The following is a 20,365-nucleotide window of genomic DNA, read 5'->3' as shown; positions in this document are numbered from 1 at the left end:
ATTAAGGAATGCACAGCTCAGCACTTTCCTTTTTTCTTAGGAGGGAGCCCTTATCCCAAAGGTCTGCTCAGGTTCAGGGCTGTCAAGGATCAAGTGGGAAAATCTTCCTAATACTGTCGTTTAGTTAGTAGACCCAGTTAGGTCTCACACTTCCAACCAAAGTCTACTGGTAATGGTTCCATGTTTACTTTATTACTCAAATTGTTTAAAACCGGAGGGGAGAGGGGTACAATTTATTGAGGTCACTCTAGGTGGCTGCAGCTGTCACAGATGCACAAATAGCCTGGACTGTGTTGTTTTTATTATTTGGCAACCAATTTTCCTTCTATATTACTTGCCTAGATCAAGGTAGAGACTGGACTTTGGCAGAGTAGCATACTGACTTGAGGAGTAAAAGTAAACCATCGGAGTGGAATGAAGTCATTATCAGAGTTTCCTATCAGAGCCTTTTGACTGCGGTTTGTGTGTAAAATGAAGGGTACAGATTAAGCAAGCTTGCTTATCAGGTCTCACTGGTTACTTTCAATTATTACTAAGTTCCTAGGGTGTGGTATTTTAGAAAAAAATGGAAAGGGGGCTGCAGGCATGCTGGGAAAAACAGATCGCAAAGGAGGTAGCATATAAATACCTTAGTAATTGTGAAGTGCCTCATGCACTGCAATGACTGATGTCCCTGAATCTCGGGACAAAGGTGATATCTGCTCCATATATTCTGTTCAACTAGGTGAGAACATATCTGATGCAATTTTAATAGGTTGTCATTAAAAATAAAAAACATTTAAAATGGTTAACCACAGCCGTTTAAAAAATCACTAATGCGTCACACCCAATTCTCCAGTGTTGTTCAATAAATGAGTTATGATTCAATATTACTATTTAAAAATAATTAGTATATTTACAAAGTCTATTTCTTGTACTCTTTAAAAATGTGCACCTTATTCCTCTCTGCAGTTATCTAAGCAATAAACCCAAGTTATTATTATGAGTTCCAAGGTCTTTTCTAAAACTAGTTAAACAGGTTAAGTGCTTCAAACAAAGAAGTGTCTTCAACTCAAGCCATTATTTTGAATACTCTATTGCCTGACAGAATGTTGGGAATTTGCAGTGTGTGTGTTTTGTAGTATGTAATTGCAGACTGGTCAGAAACACAGTGAAATAGTAATCTGTAATAAATTTGTATTACACATATAGCTAGGTTCCCAGAATTTCTTCGCAACTTAGAATAATAATGACTTTTAACTTCTACAGCTCCAGTTTGAGGGAACTGTGGCTTTATGAATCTTTGGCTGGCAGTAATATTTCTAGTATGGTAAAAACATACATCTTGTAGCGTCTGTGCTCTGATATCAGCTGAGATGCTCACGTCTTTCTGCACACTGAATTAGAAGGAATTGATATGAATATGAATAATCATCTTTATAGTATAGACTAGAAATCTTCTGGGAACGATTTGTCACATAAACTCCAGAAGCCAAACATAAACAAAATTTTAGATTATTTTTTTCTGCTTAAAATGCAATATGCGATTATTATAAAAAGATAAAACATTTCAGAAGCATAAGACAGAATGTTTTCTGTCTTTTTAATTTCTTTTCCTCACCAGATAACCATGGTGACATTTTCGGACTCCTTCAGAACTTCCAAAATTGAGCCTTCATTTTGCCACAGGAACGTGGCTATTTAAGTATGGTTATTATATCATGACTCTATTGACCACCTGATAGGTAAACTTTCTAAATGTTGATAAATTTGATGTAACATGTGTAAAGTTATGAACAAGACTTTGAGGAATCATTTTATAGCGTTAGACTTGAATCATTTTGGATCCCATTCTTTTCTACAAGAAGAGCTGGTTAGGCCTGTTTTTCTCGGTTCCCACAGTCTCACTGGCTCAATCCAGCTTTGCGCAAAATTGTTATACACCCAGTTAAAACTTACTTTTGCACTACCTGAATGCTTTTACTTTTAATAATTCTAAGATAAGCTACTTGTTGACTTCTGTAATGTGTAGGAAAAGCGTGAGCTAGTATAGGTTCTGGTTATTTAAACTTTGATGAAAGCAATAGCTGCTTTTGTCAAAGTAAGAAAAGCTTTGAGGATGGTTAGTTCTTTTTGTCCTGGATAGATAACAAAACCTCAACAGTTTGCCATATTATACTTTCCAGTGGATTAACGAGGTAGATAATCGATCTCTGTTGATTTGTAACCAAAATTCTTGGCATATCAAATGGGGATGGGTACATATAAGTAGGACAGTAGTTTTCAATTTTCAATTTCTAATTATCAACGCTTAATTGAAGTGAGAAAATACTAAATAAATGGATGAAAGTGCTCATTAAATGAATCGATAAATAAATGGTTCTAACAAGGATGTTATAATATTTTCTCATCAACAATCAAAAAGACAAATGGTTCTAAGTTCATTCATTCATTCATTCATTCACTCAGTTGTTGTTTTGTTAGAGCATCCAACCATTCATCCATCTATCCATCTGTCCATCTACCATCTTCTCAAAACATACTTTTTGAACACCTTCTCTGGAGATGACCTTGTGAGGGAATTAAATAACAGACAAAAAAAATCACATAAAACGTCAATGGCATCCCCAAAAAGCTAAACATCAACATTCTAGTTAAAATTCTTCGAGTGGATTTTTGGGTAATGTTTCTAAAAAAAAAAAAAAAAGGTCAAAAAAATGGATTTATATAGGCCGGAAGAGAATTGCCTCAGGAACTAAAATAAGAGGTAGAAATGTATACCCCACCCTGGGAGATCTTGATTAAATAGGTCTGAATCTGCCAATCACTATGAGTTCTTGATCAGACTGCTCTATTTTTCAATGCTGTATTTCTCATCGATAATAGAGATACAATGAAACCTACCTGCCAAAGCTTATTCAGGAATATTAAGTGAGATACTGCACATGAGAGCCTCTGCAATTCCAAAGTGTGATACAGTTATAAGGTGTTAGTGACTATTAATATACGTCAATGAGGTAAAAATATGTTCAGAGGTATAGAGAGTTTTTCTCAGTTTTTGCAAACACTGCTAAGTGCTAATGGCATTCTGCTCTAAGGTGAATAGTCAATTTTCATGAGTCAAGATAAATTCATATGTAACAATCCTTTTTATTTGATTCAAGTGTGGAGTGAGGGGAAGGATGGGCAGAGGAGAGAGGAGGTGCAGAGATGTGGGGTGAGAAACCGGGAGTGGATACTATGAGATGGTGTGGAGTGGTATCTTGAATGGAGTTGTTCTTACCCTGGATAGTATTATGCTCATGATCCTTTTGAGGCTGATCCTGTCAGTAATCTTGAGAGCCCATGGACATTTTGAAAGGACACTTTAAAATCCCAGAACATTAGTTCTAGAAGAAAATGCACGGTTATCCATTCTAACCTCCCCATTTTTGGAACAGGAAGTAGTATAGACAGGTTAAAGTCACTTGGTCAAAGTCACAGAGCCTGTTGGTGGCAGGGGCATATGATAGTTTGACATAAGTTGATTTGACATGGGGCCATCTTAGAATTCTAAAAACTACATTACTCAACTTTTATCTGTTCTTATTTTTATTATTTTTTAAATTTATTTATTTTTTAATTTTTTAACGTTTATTTATTTTTGAGACAGAGAGAGACAGAGCATGAATGGGGGAGGGGCAGAGAGAGAGAGGGAGACACAGAATCTGAAACAGGCTCCAGGCTCTGAGCGGTCTGCACAGAGCCCTACACGGGGCTCGAACTCACGGACCGCGAGATCATGACCTGAGCTGAAGTCCCACGCTCAACCGACTGAGCCACCCAGGCACCCCTATCTGTTCTTATTTTTAAATGATTTGTACAACAGACTTGGGGCTCATCCTATGCCTGAATCACCCTGGTGTCAGGATCAGTGAGGAGCTGGTGTGGGTGGGGCTTAGGCACTTACTGCCAGAACACGTGACCAGCACTAGTAATGTTGACCACACTTGCTTCTCCAAGAATGGCCCTCATTCTGTGGGAACTCTCTTATCTCTCCAATAGGCTACATCTCACATTCCACTATTTCACTTTTTAAGTCACAATATTTTTATTTACCTTCAATTAATGAATGTATTTGTCTGCTTCACAAAGGAAGCCACTCTAATTTTCATTTGGCATTCCAATGCCTGCCTTACTAACAATGGTTACCTTACTGGATTGGATATAGAGAAGATGGATGATGGTGGGAGGGATATCTGGACCACACTCTGATCCCTTAGTTCCAGACTGTTCAGAAAATCCACAATCCAATGCCATCACTTCTCTCAGTATTTGGTGACATATATTATACTTAAAACTAACAAACACCACTTTAAGTTGGTTTTGGCCAAGCTTCTTGCAACACGTTTTTTAAAAAAGTATCTTTACTGCCTTAAAAATATAAAAGCAATAGATTTATAAAAATTCGAACAACAACATAGAAATGAATAAAGTAGAAAGAGCCTTGAAATAGGGCAGAGTTAGAAAAGGATGAGTCAGGGATATCCATAAGAAAAAATAATATGGCTACTATAAAGAACAAGAACAGGGGCGCCTGGGTGGCTCAGTCGGTTAAGCGTCCGACTTCAGCTCAGGTCACGATCTCTCGGTCCGTGAGCTCGCGGTCCGTGAGTTCGAGCCCCGCGTCTGGCTCTGGGCTGATGGCTCAGAGCCTGGAGCCTGCTTCCGATTCTGTGTCTCCCTCTCTCTCTGCCCCTCCCCCGTTCATGCTCTGTCTTTCTCTGTCTCAAAAATAAATAAACGTTAAAAAAAAAGAACAACAACAACAAAAAATAACAAGTTTGGGTGAGGATGTGGAGAAATTGGAATCCTTGTGCCCTGTTGATAGAAATGCAAAATGGTGGAGCCACTGCTCCATAAGCAGTATGGAGTTTCTTCAGAAAATAAAAAACCAGAATTACTGTGTGATCCAGCAATCCCACTTCTGGGTACGTACCCAAAAGAATTGAAAACAGGATCTTGAAGAGATAGTTGCACACCCATGTTCATGGCAGCATCATTCCCAACAGCCAAGAGGTGGAAGCAACCTAAATGTCCATCGACAGATGACTAGATAAAGAAAATGTGACATGAAAGAGATGTTAGCTAACACTATGATGGAAATCATACTGCAACGTATAAACGTATCAAATCAACATGTTGTGTACACCTTGTGATGTCAATTAAATACCATGTTATGTGTCAATTATATCTCAATTAAAAAAAAAGAAAATGTGGGATAATCATACAATAGCATATTATTCAGCCTTTAAAAAGAAGAAAATCCTATCATATATTACAACATAGATGGACCTTGAGGACATTATGCTAAGTGAAATAAACCAGCTACAAAAAGACAAATACTGTATGATTCTATTATATGGGGTATCTAAAGTAGTCAAATTCTTAGAAACAGAAAGTGCAATGGTGGCTGCCAGGGGTTGGGGCAGAAAAGGAAAGGGAAGTTGTTGTTTAATGGGTACAGAGTTTCAGTTCTGCAAGATGAAAAAATGCTAGAGGTCTGTTGCACAACAGATAACACTACTGCACTGTTCACTTACAAGCAGTTAAGATGGTCAATTTTATGTTACCGCCATAAAAAGGTAAATAAGTGAAACCCAGATACCTTAAAACAACAACAAAAAATCCCCAATGATTTTATTTTAATGGAGGGCAAGTGTTCTGTCTTAGTATCTCAGGGCTGGGGCTACTCCACCTTGGGAGGTAGGACCTATGTCACTCTGCCATGCTGCCTCTTGGGGTAGAGATATAAGTGGCCATCACCCTTGGTGTGAGGAGTCCCAGGACAGCCATGTGCTACAGGAGAATTAGGATTGGGTCAATCCACATTCTGCACTGGGTAGGTTACTGAGTCTCCAAGTCTCAATTTCTTCATCTGCACCTGTGGGTAATATCTGCTTTTCAGTGCTCGGAGGATTAGAAGGCTAGCCTTGTTAATAAAGAATTCAATAAGTGGTAGCTATTATGACTGACACCTTCAGGCAATTCTAGTTTGACATCGAGGGTCTCTCTAAATGCAACACAGATTCTTAGTGGTGGGAACAGGCAATGCCAGGGAGGGTTCCTGGGGACAAACCCACATGAGCTCAGAAGGCTGGCTTTGCATTTCAGAGCAACCAAATTATCTTAGCAGGCAAAGTGTCTTAATGGGCCTTTGAAATCTGTTATGAAGGTGGGCAACCATCCCTGTAAGAAACTTCAAAGACATAGCTCTCCAAAGCATCATTCATATCAGAAGAGTGCTTGTACCTCCTAGTCTATCAAACAGGAAGTTACTATATAAACTTCAGGATCTATTGGGAAACTAACTCTGTAAGAAGGAAGTTCCTGGCCTCTTATAGAAGAGAGAGTAATTGGGTCAACTAAATAGCAATCCATCACTTCACATGCATCAGGCAATACGATGTAGAGAATATATCATTTAGTGCAGACAATACATTTATTTTTTCAGGAAAGCACTTTTCACATCCTAGGTATACATTTTATGTCCCAAAGATCCTCTGCAACAAGTGGATTGCAGTCCTGGAGGGCACTTGTTAATACTAAAAATAATATTACAAACAAACAAAAATGACTGTTCAATCTAATTACAATTATTCAGTGGTTGTGTTTAGAAAAGTCGTAGAAGTGGGCATTTAGAATCTCAAAACAAAAGTTCATAGAACAGGATAAGAATTTAAACATATGCTATCTTATTCTCTCTTAGATTAGAGTCTTACTGTCTACATATTTGAACTTCAGCAATACCATGATAAATGGCTGAGTCAACATGGACAGACAGAAGACAAACAACTAAGATTAGACCAAAGACTCCTAGAAAAAGACAGATTCCAGCATGAATAGCACTTGGAGATCAGACTGTTTTTTTTTCCATAGATATTGTGACCTGACATCAAAAAAGAAGAAACTATGTATATATGTCACTAGATTCATATGGAGACTGCATTTTCTTTTTTCCTCCTTTGCTAATTTATCTTTACTCAGCTGTTGAGTCTATAATGCCTCCTTATTAACAGAAGAAGGTGAACACCGGCCTAATGTGCCAGTTAGAACCTGTAACAGGAAAGCTGTTTTTCTCAGCAATTTCAATATTTTCATGAAGGAGAAAGTGTCCTTTATTTTCATGGAAAAGAAACTAGCCCACACTTCCCTGTACCCTTACCTTTAATGATGTGAATAAAGAAGACAGTTTCCAAATTCCAAGTCTGTTGTTTTTTTGTAGGAAAAATTATATATTTTCTTCATTTTCCTTTTTTAATATGAATGCAGAAACACATATAATTTATGAATATCAGGCCTGTAAACAGTGGGATTTTGTTAAGGAAGCCAATGCAAGTTAAATGTGCCTATTTCCCAGATAGGTAACGGTTAAGAACATTCTAGAAGACAAGTTCAGCATTCAATGAAAGGTTGTACTAGAATCACATTTTTTCAGTTTAAGAATTTTAACACACTCATGTGTCCAGATGGGGTGTAGAGCGTGTTAAAGTAATTTATTTTTAAAAATCAAGTATTGAAGCTAGTGAATGACTTAAAAAGGAGATTTGATATTATCCTTATTACATTCCTATCACTCACCTGAATTTTAAATACCTTGCTGAAGAGGAGGAAAAGGGGTAAAGTTACATTCCATGAAAAATACCATAGGCATAGTATCTGAAAATGTGACCTGTTCAATTTTTCAGTGGAAAAATGCATAAAACATTGAATCTTGTGATTTCTAAGGCTCCTATTCTATACTTCTTTCAGCTGCAATTAAAAAAACTTTAAAGAATGCTGGAATCAATAGCCTTTGAACTATTTGATTGAATTTGCATTTTTTATCTTAAACTTATGGTTTGGAGACATCGATGGTTAAACCATGTGAGGCTGTTCACCAGTATAAACCAAAGCCATAGATCTCACAAGTAGTTGGTTGGACTTACTCATTTTCCTATCAAACTACATAGTTCCAACCAAAGATTAGGTTTTATGAACACAGCTTTTACTCCAATTCTATTTGGGTTTATGGGTGTCACACTGCCACCCTGTGGACATGAGACTTTTCAGCTTCTAGGGAGGTCTTCATAATTAACTAGTACTCCATCTAAAACATAGGCAGGGCTTATGCATTGTAACAAATGTACTGCTCTGGTTGGGGATTTTGATAATGTGGGAGGCAATACATGTGTGTGGGCAGACAGTATATGAGAAATCTCTGTACCTTCCACTTAATTTTGCTGTGAACCTAAAATGGCTCCAAAACACAAAGTCTTAAAAATATCGTATGCCTACACACACACACACACACACACACACACCCTGCATTATATATAATGCATTATATATAATGTATATAAATGTGCTTCATATATGCTTTAAACTTAATACATAATATATGTATGCTTTAAGCTTAAAATTAATATATGTGAAATTTCAGACATTGTTTATTATGTAGGAAATAAAACAATAATTGTTTCTCACTAAAATGAAACTCTGTAAAGAGATACTGCATGAGCCAGTTTTTAAAAATATAACTATACCTTCACCAGAAACCATAAAACTCATTTCTAGAATTGCCTTCTGACTAAGTTCCAGTCTAGGAAGACCAACTGTCCTGGTTTGCTTGCGACTAAAAGTTTTCCCGGATCACAGTACATTCAGCGCTAAAACTGGGAAAGTTCTAGAGAAACCAGGAAGAATGGATCACACTAAGTATGACACACAGATTGCTGTCTTGCCTAAGGATTGCAGTCTTCTTTGTTTCTAGCTATTTGTCACAGAATTATGGGAGTTCACAGTGCCCTCTTTAGGGTAAAAGGAGAGTCTGATGAATTAAAAGTAAATAGGGCCAATGTCTTGAGAAGCATTATTCACAATTGCCCCAAAGTGGAAGCAATCCAAAAGTCTGTCAGCTGCCGAGTGGATAAATGAATGTGTTATATTCATACAATGGAATATTACTCAGCAATAAAAGTAATGAACTACTGATACATGTTACAAAATGGATAAACCTTGAAGACAGGATTCTAAGTCAATAAAAACGGTCACAAAAAGCCACATGTATTATTTCCATTTATATGAAATATTCAGACTAGGCAAATCCATAGAAATAGAAGGTAGATCAGTGGTTGCTGGGGGCTGGAGGCAGGGAGAATGAAGGGAAAAAAGATAGGAGTTTCTTTTTTGGATAATAAAATGTTCTCAGATTAGATAGTGGTAATGATAGCACAGTTCTGTAAATATACTAAAAGCCATTCAATAGCACACTTTAAATGGGCGAGTTGCATGGTAGGTGAATCATATTTCAGTAAAGCTGTTTTTTGAAAAAAGTAAATAGATCCTTGGTGTCAGGGCTCTACCGCAGTAGACTGTTGGCAAAAAGTATGATGAGTGGTTTGGAAACACGAAAACCCAATTTATATGTAAGTTTCCATGATTAACTCCTTTCAGGTCTATAAACTATGGAATCGATGAACTTTTAAATGGTTTAAGAGAGTAAAGAAGCCATCAATTTCAGATGCAACCTTTACCTGTGTGGAAATTTGGAGATTTAGCATCAGATACAACATGTTCACCAAGTTGAGCTGTGAGGAGTAAAGAAGTGTGGGTGTTGAGTGAGGTGGTTGACCTCCTGAGGCGGGATTCTCACGGCTGTCTTTTACGATCATCCTACCTTTCCTACTGTTGTTGTCACCCCAGGTGCAACCAAGTGCTGAGTCTTGGGGAAGGCAGGAAAGCCTCCCCTTTCAGGCCACACAGGGCTTTTGTCCTTTAAGGGGGTGGATGGCTGTGGTCTGAGTATGTTGATAAGCTCCTCAGAGTTGCCATTCATCAGAAATTCAAATCAATGGGGCGCCTGGGTGGCTCAGTCAGTTAAGTGCCCAACTCTTAAAAAAAATTTTTTTTAATGTTTATGTATCTGTGAGAGACAGAGAGAGCATAAGCAGGGGAGGGGCAGAGAGAGAGGGAGACAGAATCTGAAGCAGGCTCCAGGCTCCGAGCTGTCAGCACAGAGCCCGATGTGGGGCTAGAACTCACAAACTGTGAAATCATGACCTGAGCTGAAGTCAGACGCTTAACGGACTGAGCCACCCAGGCACCCCATTTAAGGGCCCAACTCTTGATTTCAGCTCAGGTCATGATCTTGCAGTTCATGAGTTCAAGCCCCACATCGGGCTTTGCACTAACAGTGCAGAGCCTGCTTGGGATTCTCTCTCTTCCTCTCTGCCCCTTCCCTGCTTGCGCTCTCTCTCAAAATAAAAAAAATAAAAATAAAAAGTTCAAATCAGTAGATTGCCACTGAAGACAGCTGTTCATCCCAAACTTTCTGTGAGAAAGAGCTCCTGGAGGAGTAGCTCCTGAGAGAAACAATCTCATTTTAAATATAAGGCAAAAGATAGTGGTATAAATCATAAAATAACACTAGTGGCTGTTTACAAGAAAACAAAGATGAAGGAATAACAAATTATTGTAAGCAGAAGGAAGCAGCTCCTTCAGGAAGATTTATTCATAAGGCAGGAAGCCAGTGCCTCTAAAGCACCGACTATCACAGAGCTGGCAAGAGTAAGCTCTTGAATGCTTACTTGAGATGAACAAACCGTTTAATTTACAACGATGGGCCTTTGGGCTGGGGGACAGGCTTCTATGCAGTATTTGTCATGTCCCCTGTTACTGCCTTTTTTCATTCTCCTCAATGATTTCTTCCCTCAAAATTCCCCTTATCCAGAGTCTCTGAGGTGGTGAATTTATGAGGGGAATAAAACTGAATATTTTTTAAAATGCCTTAGAGTGACTTTAACTCAGATGCCTTAGACTTGGTGTTACTGTGCCACTAATTTTTTGTTGTTGTGCTTGAACCAGAGGCATTCTGGAGAGTTATAAATGTTACGGGGATTTATAAGGCGTTTCTGGAGGGGAGCTCCCGTGTGGGAGAACCAGTCACGGATTTAAACAGTTCAATTTCAGGAGGGGACAATGAAGTAGGGCTTCTGGCCCTACCATCTGTCCTGAGGCTCAGCATGGGAGTTGGGAAGGGCAGTGAAAAATCTCCATCTGGTCCTGGGTCGTCTTCCACAGGTCAGGAGGAAATCACACAGAACTCACCTACGAGGCTCCAGGGAGCTCAAGTGATGACTGTTGGGAGTTTGAACTCACGGAAGGGGGAAAATTTAGGCAAATAGAAAATTGACCTAAGATCAAAGCGGCAGAGGGAAACTGCTGAAATTGTATTTCAAATAGGACCCATTTTTGGAATTTGTTATTATATTTATCTTTGAAAAATCTCTGTAAAACCCAATGAAATTTTTAAAAAATAGTGGTACTTAAAAGATTCTTCTAGTAACAGTTATACTAATAGCTGATCTCTCTCTCTCTCTCTCTCTCATATCTGTTTCTGTCACACACACACACACACACACAGAGCCTAAAAACCACATGAATCACTTTAAAAAGTCTTTTTAAGTTTATTTCTTTATTTTTGAAGGGGAAGGGGCAGAGAGAGAGGGAGAGAGAGAATCCCAAGCAGGCTTCTCACTGTCAGCACAGAGCCCGATGCGGAGCTCAGTCCCACAAACTGTGAGATCATCACCTGAGCCAAAATTAAGAGCAGGACGCTTAATCGACTGAGTCATCCAGGTGCCCCTCACATGGAGGCCTTTTTGACACAGTTTTAAATAAATATTTATTGAACAGGTACTAGATTGAAGCAACTGAAACTGGTATTTTTTTAAGGTCAAAATATTCAAATATCAGCCATTCCACATGGTTGAACCTATGGTTAAAATTGTTCAAGGATGGGGCGCCTGGGTGGCGCAGTCGGTTAAGCGTCCGACTTCAGCCAGGTCACGATCTCACGGTCTGTGAGTTCGAGCCCCGAGCCTGACTCGGGGCTGATGGCTCAGAGCCTGGAGCCTGTTTCCGATTCTGTGTCTCCCTCTCTCTCTGTCCCTCCCCCGTTCATGCTCTGTCTCTCTCTGTCCCAAAAATAAATAAACGTTGAAAAAAAAAAAATTAAAAAAAAAAATTGTTCAAGGAATCAGCAGTGAAAACAAAAACAAAACAAAACAAAACAAACTCTCCTACCCTCAAGGGATTTATAATCTACTATGGAATACAACCTTTATACAAATAAAGAGTAATCAGTCAACAAATAACTACATGTGTGTCGACTCTAAGCAAAAAAAAAAAAAAAAAAAAAAAAAAGAAGAAGAAGAAGAAGAAGAAAACCCCACAAAAACAAAACAAAACCAAAAATAAACCAAAAACATACAAGGAGCCACAGGCCTGTTAAATGAAGAAATCAAACCTAGTCTCAGGGGTCAGTGAAGGTGCCCCTGGGAAAGTGATATGGAAGGATGGGTGGGATAAGTCCGATGGAGACAGGTATGGGTCTCCTGGGCAGTGAAGACTGATGAGGGAAGGCCCAAGGGAAAGAGAAGAAACCAGAAGGAGTTCTGGCTACTTGGAGGGTGAGGTAGGAGAAGGAAAGCAGAGGGAGAAAAGCTGAGCAGGTAGACTGAGGAGATCTTTGCTAACACGTACATTTTAGGGACTTTAAACCTGGAACTCTCAAAAGGTAAACTGAGGCATATCAACAATTTTAAGAGTTTATTGGAGTAAATATAGATTCTAATCAGGCCGTGCTGAGCTGGAAGCAGGTAGGAGCACTCTGCCAACAGGAGTTAGGGAAAGTCCTTATGTAGAGAAGGTGTAGGAGCAAAGCAAGGAAATTATCTGATTAAACAGTTGCCTTATTTGGGAAAAGACTAGCCGGCCGTTTGTTCGTGACTGGTTGCTCCTAGGTTTCAGTTTCTTAAACTTGAGGCATTTACAGGCTTTGGTTTTGGTTTGCTTATTTAAGCAACTAAAGCCTTAGAGCCACTTCAGTCTAATGGCTTTCTTATTCAATTAATTTAACAATCCCAAGGGAAATGGGAAGGCACCAAAGTGGCGTAAGCAGGGGAGCAACAGAGTTTTACACTGCGTATTGGTATAGAATTAGTTTTCAGTAGACTGTCTTGTCCACATTTCCAAGTGCTGCAATAAGATCTGAACAGACTGAAGTGTCTGAAGTCTGAACTGGCATCCGGCGACCCGCATGTCGGGAGTAGAGAAGCTGTGCACCTGTTCCTCCAGGCAGACTGTCCGCTCCTGACCAGGGCAGCGCTCGTCCTGGTGAACAGGGAGGCAGCTTTCTTACCACAGCCCTCCCAGCTGGGTCACTTGAGATTCATTTACTGGCTTTCCGGTTCCTCTGAGCAACTCTGACTATTCAGTTTCCAGAGGAACAGATGGAAGTAGAGATTCGGAATGGATGTTGCATAAGGAAGACATCACAGTTCTTTTGTGACACGCTTGAAATAAATCGCTTGGAGTGGATTGCTGGGCTCTTGAGCAGAACCCTGAAAACATCTGGGCCGGGGTTTTGGAGTGACTATTTCAGTGAGAATTCAAGGCAGATATGAAAGCAACTGGAAAAGCACAATAATGACTACAGGAGCTGCTCTGCTTTGTGCAATCACACTACCTGTAATATTAGAACACACGGCCATCTTGGCCGAACATGGTGCACTGTGTTGGATAAGAATGTTTAATATCTGGAACAAATCTTACTAGTAAATAACAGCCCTGGGCTCCTGAGGCTTAATTAGGACCCATCCTTCCCACGTGGGTGGAACAAACTACCAGGGAAAACAGTGAGTTCTTACTGTGAATTTTTGACATCAAAACTTTTCCCGTTTGATACCCATAGTCATCACCCACAAACATTTCTGTATCACCTGCAAGATGTGAGTGGAGCGAGGGTTTCATATTATCTGTTATCAGTTTACATTCTGACTTTTTTTTTTTTTAATTTTTTTAACGTTTTATTTTTGAGACAGGGAGAGACAGAGCATGAACAGGGGAGGGTCAGAGAGAGGGAGACACAGAATCGGAAACAGGCTCCAGGCTCTGAGCTGTCAGCACGGAGCCCCACATGGGGCTCAAACCCGCGGACCGCGAGATCATGACCCGAGCCGAAGTCGGACGCTTAACCCACCGAGCCACCCAGGCGCCCCTACTTTCTGACTTTTATTACACTGTATCAGTTTAGAAGCTCTTGGCTAAGAATCAGAATAAGAAATTGAAAACTGAAAATGTCTTAACACAAATATGATCTTGCTTGAAGAAATCTGCAACTAGGTAGGTCCAGTGTTCCCTCAATTTTTCACTGCTGTTTATATTAAAACATGTTATGGAGTAAAATGCTAATTTGACATGAATTTTAAAACCAAAATTGGAGATACAAAGAAAATTTGAGCTCATAAGAAGCTCAAAACTCAAAGCTTAAGTCCAGTGATGGCCATTATCCCCCACTTAACTCATTAATTCTGCTTTGCTATCAGGGTTCTCCCAGGGAGAAGATTAAAAAACACAGGGCATGGAGATCTTGGGAACGTGGTGGTCTAAATTATGTTGTGAAATATATTTTTAGTAATTCTAAATTGTACTATTTAATATATTTAATAATATTTGAGTATATTATATATTATATTATTGAGTTAAAATAATATATCATAAATTATATTTTAGTAATAATTAAACAATTCAACAATTCAACTCAAAATTCAACAATTTAAATATAAGAATTAAGAATTTAAACATAATGATTTACAGATAACAGCAATTTATATAAATATGAATTATTTTGTTTATTTATTTTTTTAAAGTCTATTTATTTATTTTGAGAGAGAGAGAAAAAGAGTGCAGGTGGGGGGAGGAGCAGAGAGCCAGGGAGAGAGAGAGAGAGAGAGAGAGAGAGAGAGAGAGAATCCCAAGCAGGCTCCACACTGAGTGCAGAGCACGATGCAGGGTTCAAACTCACAAACTGTGAGATCATGACCTGAGCTGAAGTCAAATGCTTAACCGACTGAGCCACCCAGGCGCCCCAATCAATATTAATTATTTTAAATGTAAGTTGTATTATTATAAACCCCCCTTTTAGAAGGGGTTTGCAATCATTTTGCATTGTAAACTTTCTTTCTTTGTAGTGAAGGATACAATTGGAAACTTTGTCTGACAGACTTGTGCAATATTTGCAAATGCAGATCAGGTGATTTAATGAAGAACTAAATCTGAAGTCATGGTTTCCTGTTTCTTCATCCTCCCTGAGTTTAAACTGCCTATATCATCCTAGCAGCCGTGAGAGCTTCTGAAAGAAAGCACTTGGCTCTCAGCTGTAATCTTGACTTGTAAGTGGTCAAAGTACTCTCTTTGAAAGTAGTTGAGGAGATTGAGAAACCTTTTGAGTTATATAAATAGCTAAAGAAAACAATGTGCAAACGTTCATAATTTGTGAGCAGATAACCCATTTTATATCAGCAAAGGCTAGTTCACCATTCCAATTAAAATAACAAATTTATATCTCACTTAATAATAAACAAACTTATGTAGAGTTCACATAATGCTATAATATCTAAACTAGCAACCTGCAAACTTAGCCCTCTATTCCTGCAAACCTGTCCTTTTTCTCTTTAGAATTTATTACCATATAACAACTGTGCACACGTTTTACCTGTGTACATCTGTTTTGTCCTTCTCTGGCCCCTATCCAAATAAGGGCAAGGATTTTGATCTGTTTGGTTTGCTGTTGTCTTCATAGTGCCTTGCAGATTCTTTGGCAAATAGTAAGTACCCAGTAACTGTCGAGTATTCATTTAACAAATCATTATGACCATTTCAACTGGACCAACCAGAGTATGTCAGGTGACAAAATTCTTAAACAGGAAGAAATTTATTAAGAACTTACCACGTGGCAGGTACTAAAACTTTGAGATTGAATCTGTTGTCTGCCTTTCCAGATGAGGACAGAAATGAAGTAACTGCCAAGGTCACTGAGCTCACAGGTGGAGCCAGGTTTGGATGTAGGCATACATGGGAGTCCATGTTCTAACTACTGTACTAGTTCCAGGAGATAGAAGAGGTGTGGGCTTTGGCTCTAGAGACCTGTGGTGGGGAAAGAGAAACAAAGTGCACTGGAACCTAATCCATGTCTACCATAAACTCTCCATTTCCTGCTGTACCAAGAGCCTCTCTTTACCACTGCAACAATTTTTGAAGCCAGGAAATCTTAAAGATTCCCATTCTTCTCTTTCCTAGGTGAACTTTGATGTACTCTTGGGAGGACATTTAAAAACAATTTTTTTAATGTTTTATTTTATTTTTCAGAGAGAGAGAGAGAGAGAGAGAGACAGAATCTTGAAGCAGGCTCCAGGCTCTGAGCTGTCAGCACAGAGCCCGACACGGGGCTCGAACCCACAAACTGCGAGATCATGACTGGAGCCCAAGTTGGACGCTTAAACGACTGAGCCACCCAGGCGCCCCAAGGAGGACATTTTTAAGGCTGAAGTTGGTATTCAAAACTACTTGGTTTTGTGCTCGGACTACTTAATCATAAATGATCAGTAATATAAGTGATTTAATTAGTAGTAGGGTTTCTTTTTTTCTTCCCCCTTTATTGTTTTCTCAGTATCTGGAATAAGGCCACTGTTGGAGTTTTTCTCGTGTCACTTAATAATTACAACTATGATCAGACGTTTCTTAAAATGTGTGACTGCATTAGAAGAAGCAAGTCCTGGGGCTTGGCTCTCATGGGTCAAAGTCTCCGCCTCCTTCCCTTACCTCCATCTCCTGTCAGTTCCCTGCCTTGGCGATCTGCGATCTGCGATCTGCGATCTGCGATCTGCGATCTGATCTGCGTGGGTGCTTTCCTGACCTCCGCCCACCATCTGTCCTTGGGCAGTTGTTTTCTTTTCTCAGTCCTGTATTTCCTGCCTGGGGTAAGGGTTTGAAACGGCAGCAATTCTAGCCCAAGAGGATGGTGGCAGTGGGGGGTGTGGGAGACCATGTGCAGGGTCATTGGTGATGCTGTGTGATAAGGGATCCCTGGGCCTCAGCACCTCAGGGGATGGAGAAACTTCATTGAGAACAAAGGTTGCAGCACTCTTGAGGGTGGGGAACTGTGAAAACCCTCCATAGACTCTGGCTTCTCTACCTCTGGAGGCTGGGAGCAGAGGAAAATTTTAGGAGCCTGACTTTGCATTTGAAAACCTCTTTATTACCAAAGCATTTCACTCCAGGGCTGGATTTGGGTAAAATGTTTAAACTGTCATCCAATATCCGGTCTGAACCACTGAAAATATCTTCCATGAAGACCTAATGTCTTTTAGCCTATGATCAGATTAAAAGGCTCAAAAATGCAAGTATTTGAGGGAATTAAATAAAAAGCAATACTTTTCTTGCGAACAAGGGTTAAGAAGGCACTGGGTGCCTGGAAGGAGTGGTGGGGGGATGTCCTTCGTCTATAGACAGCAGGGTCAGGACAAACCTTAGGGGTGTCAGCACTCTGAACACAAAAGTGAGCCGTGGAGGCTAGTGGAGGTGATGGAGGATGTCCAGACAGCAGCTAGTGCGTGGCAGGAACCAGGGGTCAAGGAGCACATTATTTGTGAAGATACTAACCTGCAGATGTCTATCTGAAGTTTATGGAACCCCCGACTCTGGGCAGAAGCTCAATAAATGGCAAGTGAATCACAAGTTTAAAGGGAGAAATCCAGCCAAAATTGATTCTGTGCAGCCCTCATCTATGGAATGAGGAGGGTGCCTTAAATTCTAGCCGATGATAAGATTGAGAGCCCAACCTGGCGACACAAGTGAGTCAGCTGTTTGGAAGTTCACCTGAGAGGGGGTGGGGGCCTTGGACACAGGGAGTCAGGGGAGCAGATGAGGGAGGGTGCTGTGCAATGTGTCTGAAGACTGCAATGGATGTATGACACGCTTATTGTAGTGTGTGGCTCATAGACAATACAGGGAATGGAGAAAATATCAAGAAACAGAAGGTTTTCTTAAAACACACACACACACACACACACACACACACACACACACACCCCACCACCACCACCACCACCTAGAGAAACATGTTTTGGTATATCTCTACCCATTTTTTTCTTTTTGTTTTTCATAATTGAGACAGTCTTAGAATACATAATAGAGATTTATGTACTTCTTTCTACCTAACATTATGGCACGGGTTTCCTTCAACCATTAAAAACTATTACGCTGATTTTTCAGATTTTCTTTTCTCTAGTTTCTTTTCTTAATTTGTAGTAAAAATACAGTGTATGATAGCTATAACATACAAAATACATGCTAATCAACTATTTATGTTCTCAGTGAGGTTTCTGGTCGGCAGTAGGCTATTAGGAACTACGTTTTGGGGGAGGTAAAAGTTACATGCAGATTTTTTGACTGTGGAGGGCTCCCGGTGCCCCTAACTCTCATGCTGTCCCGGGGTTAACTGTACCTGCAGAATTCTGGGCTGATTTTTAATGACTGTTCAATAACTCATACAAAGAAGGAGTGACCACTTAAAAAAACAGCCTTTTTGAATTTATGGCTTCTGAAAAAGCTCCAGAATGGCAGCAGCAGAGTATAGGCTCTGAACCACAATAGTAGCAATAACAGCAATGGTAATGAAATCCCCTGAGCACCTAGAGGTGAATAAAAGTTTGAAAAGAGACAAAAAACAAAACAAAACAAACAACCCCCCCCCCCCCAAACAACAAAAACAACCCAGACCCCAAATTAAGCCTTTGCATTGTGATTTTATCTTTCATTATAGGAAGCAAAAGGAAGGCACTGATTGATCCCATTTCCATTTTCAAGCCTCAGGGGAGGAACGCAGAGAACAAGAATGTCAAATAGCTCACTTTTGCATTTCAACCACCGAGGTCCCAGGCTAAAATAAAATTTTAATTTCATAATAATGTAGTAAAATGAAATTGCAGACTAGAAACTGAACTGTGTCTTTTTAAAAAAAGTTTCCATTCCTCTAGGCTGGGACCTTGGTTCTTGAAACTCAAAAGCTTTGAGTTTAATATTGTTTAATATTTTCCTTCTTTCATTCTGTAGCATCATCCCTTCCCTGAGGCATAAAGATGAGATGCACTGGGTGCAAGGAACTTACAAGAGGGACCCTGACTGTCCTTCTCTCCCCCCCCCCACCATGCCACCAAATTTCCCCCCAGAAATAATTATTGCCCTGGTGATAACCAGTATATATCTTTGGGCCATTTTCATGTTTCAGCTTATGTGCCATGGTAGACAATGACCAGGTTCTAGCGGGCCTGATAAGGAGTAAGGGATGATGGCAGAGGTAGGTCATGAATAAGAATTCAAGGACAAATTCTTAAGACCTTGAATATTGGTGTGGCCCCTCTTCAGTCTGGTAGTCTAACAGGTCATTGTTTGGAACTCCTTTTGATGACTGTAAAATTTCATTTCTCTGGAGTTATATGATACTGATGGAGTACAATTGAGTTTCAGAATGTACACTCTATATTTTCAATGAATATAATTTTAGAACTCAGGTATATTTGATCATATCAAATCAATGCTGTTGCTAATGAATTGTAAAACTCATTCTAATAAAGAAATAGCAGAGAAGTTTGTACTTAATGAAATTCCTCACAGTTAATATATTGTCCTAACTAAAGTTTGGATTGTATTGTGTGAGGACTGGTATTATTTAACTAAACTGTGGTAACTAAAATTTCTGCCTTTCAGGGGTGTCTTGTTGGCTTAGTGGGTAGAGCATGTGACTCTTGATCTCGGGGTCATGAGTTTGAACGTTGGGAGTAGAGATTACTTTAAAAAATAATAAAATGTCTGCCTTTTAGAACGATGCAAATGATGACTGCCCATTTGGTGGCCGATTGTATTTTCCAAAGGTAGTGCAGCAATCTCTTCCATTCTACATGTTCTTCTCAAATCTTGCTATTTTCACATCAAGAGGTGGGACCTATTTCCTTCTCCTCGATTCTGGGCAGTTTTATGACTCTCTGGCAACCAATAAAATGCAGCAAAGGTAACTATGATTTCTAAAGCTGAATCATAAAAGACAACGCAGCTTAGCACTGGAGCACTTCCACAAAATCTCTGAGCCACCTTGTAAGCTCTCCAATTGCTTGGAGACCATCATGCTGGGAAGAAGTCCAAACAAGCCCATGTGGAGAAATCACCTGGAGAAGATATATGAATTGATTGAGATCCAGTATTATATTATTGGACTGTTAGATTGTTTCCAATCTCTTGATATGAGTAATTCCATAACAAATATCTTTGAACACAGTCCATTTTTCATGAGTGTAACTAAATGCCAGTTAAATTCTAAAAAAACAGAATAAGCACAAAAACTTGAAATTGAAGGCTATTTTGTGCTCGCTTGGGCAGCACATATACTAAAACTGGAACGATACAGAGAAGATTAGCACAGCCCCTGCATAAGGATGACACACAAATTCATGAAACGTTCCACATTTTT

General features: G+C 39.5%; 1 non-coding gene across 1 annotated transcript; it reads left to right on the top strand.

Moving 5' to 3' along the window:
* Positions 1 to 20,258: 20,258 nt before the first annotated feature.
* LOC125939257 (U6 spliceosomal RNA) lies at positions 20,259 to 20,365 on the top strand. Its single transcript, XR_007462998.1, has one exon. It is a non-coding gene; the product is annotated as a U6 spliceosomal RNA (small nuclear RNA).

The sequence above is a fragment of the Panthera uncia genome (assembly GCF_023721935.1).
Source record: "Panthera uncia isolate 11264 chromosome B2 unlocalized genomic scaffold, Puncia_PCG_1.0 HiC_scaffold_24, whole genome shotgun sequence".
In the NCBI taxonomy this organism is placed as follows: Eukaryota; Metazoa; Chordata; class Mammalia; order Carnivora; family Felidae; genus Panthera; species Panthera uncia.
The sequence above is the reverse complement of the archived record's forward strand: the minus strand, read 5'-3'. Positions and strand labels throughout refer to the sequence as shown.